Source organism: Delphinus delphis, chromosome 16, assembly GCF_949987515.2.
Source record: "Delphinus delphis chromosome 16, mDelDel1.2, whole genome shotgun sequence".
In the NCBI taxonomy this organism is placed as follows: domain Eukaryota; kingdom Metazoa; phylum Chordata; class Mammalia; order Artiodactyla; family Delphinidae; genus Delphinus; species Delphinus delphis.
The window spans coordinates 51,204,001-51,209,841 of record NC_082698.1 but is presented as its reverse complement, the minus strand read 5'-3'; the positions used below and the strand labels follow the sequence as shown (position 1 = coordinate 51,209,841).

General features: G+C 41.1%; 1 pseudogene; it reads right to left on the bottom strand.

Annotated features, from left to right (window-relative positions):
* Nucleotides 1–1,400: 1,400 nt before the first annotated feature.
* Nucleotides 1,401–5,395, bottom strand: LOC132439202 (serine/threonine-protein kinase MARK2 pseudogene; annotated as a pseudogene).
* Between the last annotated feature and the right edge of the window lie 446 nt (nucleotides 5,396–5,841).

The window sequence follows — 5,841 nt, the reverse complement described above, 5'->3', positions numbered from 1 at the left end:
AACAGCCATCAGTAGGTACCCTAAAACAGCACTTAGTACAGTATATTTGTTTATGCATGCCTACTATGAAAATTATTTTAAATATTGTATCGGGCTTCCCTGGTGGCGCAGTGGTTGAGAGTCTGCCTGCTAATGCTGGGGACATGGGTTCAAGCCCTGGTCTGGGAAGATCCCATATGCCATGGAGCAACTAGGCCCGTGAGCCACAACTACTGAGCCTGCGCATCTGGAGCCTGTGCTCCTCAACAAGAGAGGCCGCGATAGTCAGAGGCCCGCGCACCATGATGAAGACTGGCCCCCGCTTGCCACAACTAGAGAAAGCCCTCGCACAGAAACGAAGACCCAACACAGCCAAAAGTAAATAAATAAATAAATTTAAATATTGTATCTTCATAGATGAGCAATATTTTATTGAATGAATGAAGAGAATGAAGGAATCAGCTGGTCTTCAGAAGGAGAGTTGGAGATGCAGTGGTTAGGGGCATCTGGGGAGGTGAAAATGGGGAAAAAAACAAGCAAATAACAAGGTAAGCCATAGACAAGAAACACACTATACACCAAGTGAATGGACTCATACAGGTATTTCTGCCATTTGCTTCTCGCTTGACTCTATGCTGGGACTGTTCGTTTTCAGCAAGTTAGAATGATTTTTAAATCCTGAATTCACAGCTGCTAGAATATTTACTTCTCCTAAATGAAACCACTCTTTTCATAATTCAGGATTCTGGTGCTACTACAGCCACTGAATTGAAAGTCAGCACCAAAAGGTGACCCATGGAAATGGCAGGGAAAGTAAATCAAATATCAAATAAAGCCAATTCCTTCACTCTCCCCAGCTGATTACTGTTCTTTAGAAGATAAAATATTTAATCCATCCTAGGGCTATGGAATCCAGGGGCTCTTATTACTGAACAGCTTTATTGCAACAGGTTAGATGTGTTCATCTTAGCACTTTATAACTTTGCCTGGAAAACATTTATACTCATGAGGTGATTTGGCTAAGCTTTATTGGCTTATATTTATCCCAGAGAAAAGAAATTTATTTTTCTTTGCAGAAGTAGCTCAGTGCTTTCCTGTTTTCTCATGCCATCCTTGATTTTAAATGATTACAGTTTTAACTGTCTGATCCAGAGATTTTATATCTTATGCTTCCCTTTTGCTCTAGAGGGCATGACGTGAATGCATTTACTATGTAACATGTAGTCTATTATTATAAAGAACGCTTTACTTTAGTCAGCTCAAAGAAATGCTAATAGACATTATGAGTTAATAGCAGGAAGAGAGAGAGAGAGAGAGAGAGAGAGAGAGATGTGTGTTGTGTTTCCATTTGGATGGTTTGTCTTTATTTCAGTAGACCAATCTCCTCTCCCCTGCAAAAATAGAAGAAAAGACAGAGAAAGTCACAGGAAGAGGAGAAGTGCCAGAGGGGGAAATACACTAGTCCACACCGGGGGCAGAGCAGCTATAGCCAGCCTACTTCTCTTATCTCTCTGGTGGGTCGTGGCAGCCTTTTCAAGCTTAAACTCCACAGTGATGTTAGAGGCAACGTTTCTAAAGGCCATGGAAATGCTTGATATCCACTTAAGTCAAACATATTGAGAGACCTCAGTGGCACTTTGCACACCACCATCTTCCACTGCATGTAGTCCTTTTGGTCCTGGGAACTATGCATGTACAGCAGCAAGTATTGGGCTGGCCAAAAAGTTCGTTCGGGTTTGTCCATAAGATGTTACGAAAACCCGAACGAACGTTTTGGCCAGCCCAATATTTTTGTTTGTTTGTTTAGCTCACACTGGCAGCTGTTTGCATCCAGGACCTTGCACATCTCCCAGCAGACTCCATGTGCTTGTGATACTTCATACTCCATGTAAAGTAGAGTGGGCACCACTTAGCCTTTTGAAATTCTTTTTATCATTGCTTCTGCTGCCCACCAGGTGAAGTTTGAGAGTCTCCACTAGTTCTTCTGGCCCTGACTGTTGCCAGAGGAAGAGGCTCGGGTCTTCCCACAGGGCAAATTCTGCTGGTTGTGTATATGTCAGAGCTGTTCGGCTTGGAAGGAATTTCCTGTCTGGGGCTCCACCATTGTGGGAAGCCACAGGGACATGCTGACGGGGCAGTGCCGAGGCACCTCGCCATTGCTGTCTGTGAGGCAGCACCCAGAGGCTTCGCTGGGCTGCACCAAGGCTGTCGTGGGTTTCTAGCGCAGGCAGGGCAAAGGCTGGGTCAATTGCAGCAGAAGCAGAAGCTGGTGGAGGCCCCAGAACCTAGCCTGGTCAGGCTCTTTTCTTTCTGGTGGAAGCTGGCCCTCTCCAAAAATGGGGAATTCCTGTTTTGATTTCTGCTGGTGGAGAGGTCACTCTTTGCGTAGGGAACAGGAGTTATTTTCTTCTTTGCCAAGACAATCAGAGAGGTGGCAGGCAAGTTGACCATGCTGCTAGCATTTTATTCTGGTTCCTGGCCATCTGAAGGCTGCTGATTTTCTGCACTGCTACTCTGAGTATTCTGAGAATTAGAGATGGAAATGGCAGGACCAGCATTGTTGCTGACACACCACTGGTTGGGCTTGGCAGAGACTATTCTGTACCTTGTGAGATGGGAAAGGATTGCTGCTGCTGGTCAGATTAGGTAAAGGCTGGGCCCTCAGGGCGATAGTATAGCCCTCCAATTCTGTGCTCTTGTGGCCCAGGAGCTGATGGGCGGCCATCACCTCGAACTTCTGGCCCATCAGTGAGTACTTGATCTCTTATTGTGTGTAACCTATTGACACCATCAACTCTGGGGGGGTCTTTGTAGTCAGAGAGCAGTTCCACATAAGGCTTTAGTTCATCGTTATGACCCAAATTTATCCATGAATCTTTCATAATTTGATCAAAAGTGCCTCTCTTGCTGGGAGTGCTTCTCTTGGTGGAACTGAGAATGAGAAATTTCTTGAGCAGGTTTTCACACTCCATGGACAAGTAGAAGGGAATATGGTATATTTCACTCAGTAACTTCTCCCATGGCTTCTTCAGATAAGAAGGCAGGGATCAGATGACCCCTGCATATAGGATTGACTCTCAGCCTCCACACCTCCCACACGGGTCTATCTTAAATTTTTCCCTGGAGTAGTTCTGGGGTAGCAAAATTCCTGCCACAGAAGTTATGTAGCTGGTTGCCAAAGGTGAATTTGTTGCTGAAACCAGAGTCTACAATCTTGATGTCCATGTCAGCACCCGAGAGCAGGTTTTCTGCCTTTCAGTCTCTATAAACAACCCACTTCTGTTGGCAGCACTGCACAACAGATACCTTCTGGTGGAACTTTCTTCAAGCCTCTTTTCCTTTCATGTGCCATAAGCTACTAGGTAATCAAACACATCTCTTCCACTAGCATATTCCATGATGAGGTAGAATGTTTTCTCAGTCTTGAGATTAAATAGCTTTTCCTCTCTTGGTGAAAATAAACCCTGAATTTTCTAAAGTTTAGTACTGAGATTCATACTCACTGTCAATTCACTCTCAGAAATACATAACTTGAAGTTATATAAAAATAGAGCCTAGGAATTTCAATACTTATCTTGAAGTGGCAGATTTATAATCCACATAAGAAAGTGCTTAATTTCCCTCTAGTTAATTGTATCCAGTAGTTTTTAGAGGATTTGCTAGGTACACAAACAATCACCATTGGTGGTAGTGTAAACTGGTGTAAATATCTTTCAGTGGGGATTTCACAGTATCTATGAAATTAAAACATGCATGTGCTTTTAACTTACAGTTCCATTTTTATAAATCTATTATACTTATATGGACACATATGGAAATGCTTATATGGACACAAAGATATGTGTGCAGGGATGATCACAGCAGCATTATTTATAATAATGAAAAATATTTGTAATGATGAAGAACATGAGCTAAGATGAATGTCCATCCATAAAGAGATGACAAATTATCTATGGTACATTCATCCTTTGCTTAATGGATTCCTATCATTTTGCTCATCCAGATAACTTTTATCCTTGTGATATCTGTTTAGAGATGTGGAGAGACCATTATTGAAACCACACCCAGTTCCTACTCCCAACAATGTGGTTTAAGATGGAAATTGGCATATTTTAATTTCTCTGTCTGTAGGCCCACAATTACCCAATGTTCCAGACTTGGGTAACTGAACAAGGATGTGACAGTCATAATTCCCCGGACTTTTACATACAGGTGATTGAGCCAGAGATGGATACCTAACCCAAGCTGAATCAGTTAAAGTCATGCCATAGATTTTTTTGAAGTGGAAATAAAAAAGGGAACCTGGGAATTTTTTGGTAGCCTCATTCCCCTTCCTGTAGAAATTATTAGCTTTACAATGAGAGAGACGATCCAGCTGACAATATGCAAGAATCTGAGTTTAGAGAAGGGTGTACAAAATTTTGATTTCAGGAAATACTGAGGCCCAGCTCCACCTTCTGATACTATAGTTTAATTATTTAATCCTTCTTTGCAATTCATGAACCAATAATTTTTGTTTTGATGTTATATTGGTGAGTAAAAAGGCACATTTCATAACAACATGAATAATTTGGTATAATTTTTATAAACCTTACACCTTATTTGTATATGAATCTAAAAATCATCATATAAGACACAGAGCGAAGTGTTGACAGTGATTTACCCTTGTAGTGGGCAAAAAGAGAGGGAAACACTTCTGTTTTTACATTGTATACTTTTATACTGACTAGCATTTTAACAGTTAACTCTATTAGTTTTATAGTTGAAAAATAATTTTAAAATCCCATCAACTAAAAACTTCGAGGAAGAGTATATGAAGAAAAATAAACAAGTGCCTTGCACCACTCACTCTTGAATATTCTAATGCCGAGGGCACCTGCATTCACTGGTTTCACACTGAAGCCAATAGAGAATCGTAATTGCTTGTGATAGAAAGCCAAAGTTGCGGAGTGATTTCCCAACTCAAAAATGCCTAATTTATGAACATTTGGCAGGTAAAGAGAAAGCTACTAGCCCAGGCTAACTTGCCAGGAGACAGCATAGCAGAGTGAGAAATGCTTCAGGTTTGCATCTTGAATTGTGACCCTCTGTTTACTAGCTAACGAAGTGAGTTATTTAGCCTTTCTGCACCTCTGTTCCTCATCAATAAAATGCGCTAACAGTGATTCTTAACTCATAAGATTGCTATGAAGTTTAGCAGAAATAGTGCACGACAAAGCCTGGCACATACAATGCACTCTCTCTATGCAAATGTTAGCCATCTGCGTTGTAGAAGGCAGAATGTCCTCTAGATGCTCAAGATTTCACTGCATCTCTGTATTTTTTCTCTAATGCAAAGCTTGGTATCTGTTACCAGGTACAGACAGCAAATCCCTTGGAATAACGATTTTCCTGTCATGATGACAAATTTCGACATGTTCGAATCAATTTCTTCAGAATTAATTTTTGTCCCACATATCTGCACATCATTTGATTGGAGTACAGCTACACTTACGTTTATTAAGTTCATCACAATAAAAGCAGAGAGCTTGTTTTACTTCATCTTTGCCATTTCAAAAGTTCTAAGATTCATGTTTTTTTTCACATAGTACAAATTCCTGAAGTCTGATATCCCTTCAAATCAATGGAGTCTTTCAATATGCACCATCCAGGCAGCAGGCCGGGAGCTACTTGGGAGGTAGGGTGTTATTGCCTGAAATGGGCAGGCTTGGCGGTAGCCATCCATTGTATCATGGCTCTATGTATTATTTACATTGCTAATACTAGATGCGTTGAGTTTAGTTGCCTTTTAAAATGTCCTCAAAAATAATACACTATGACTAAGCAGTGAAACAGACGATATTGTATATTCAAAGAATTATA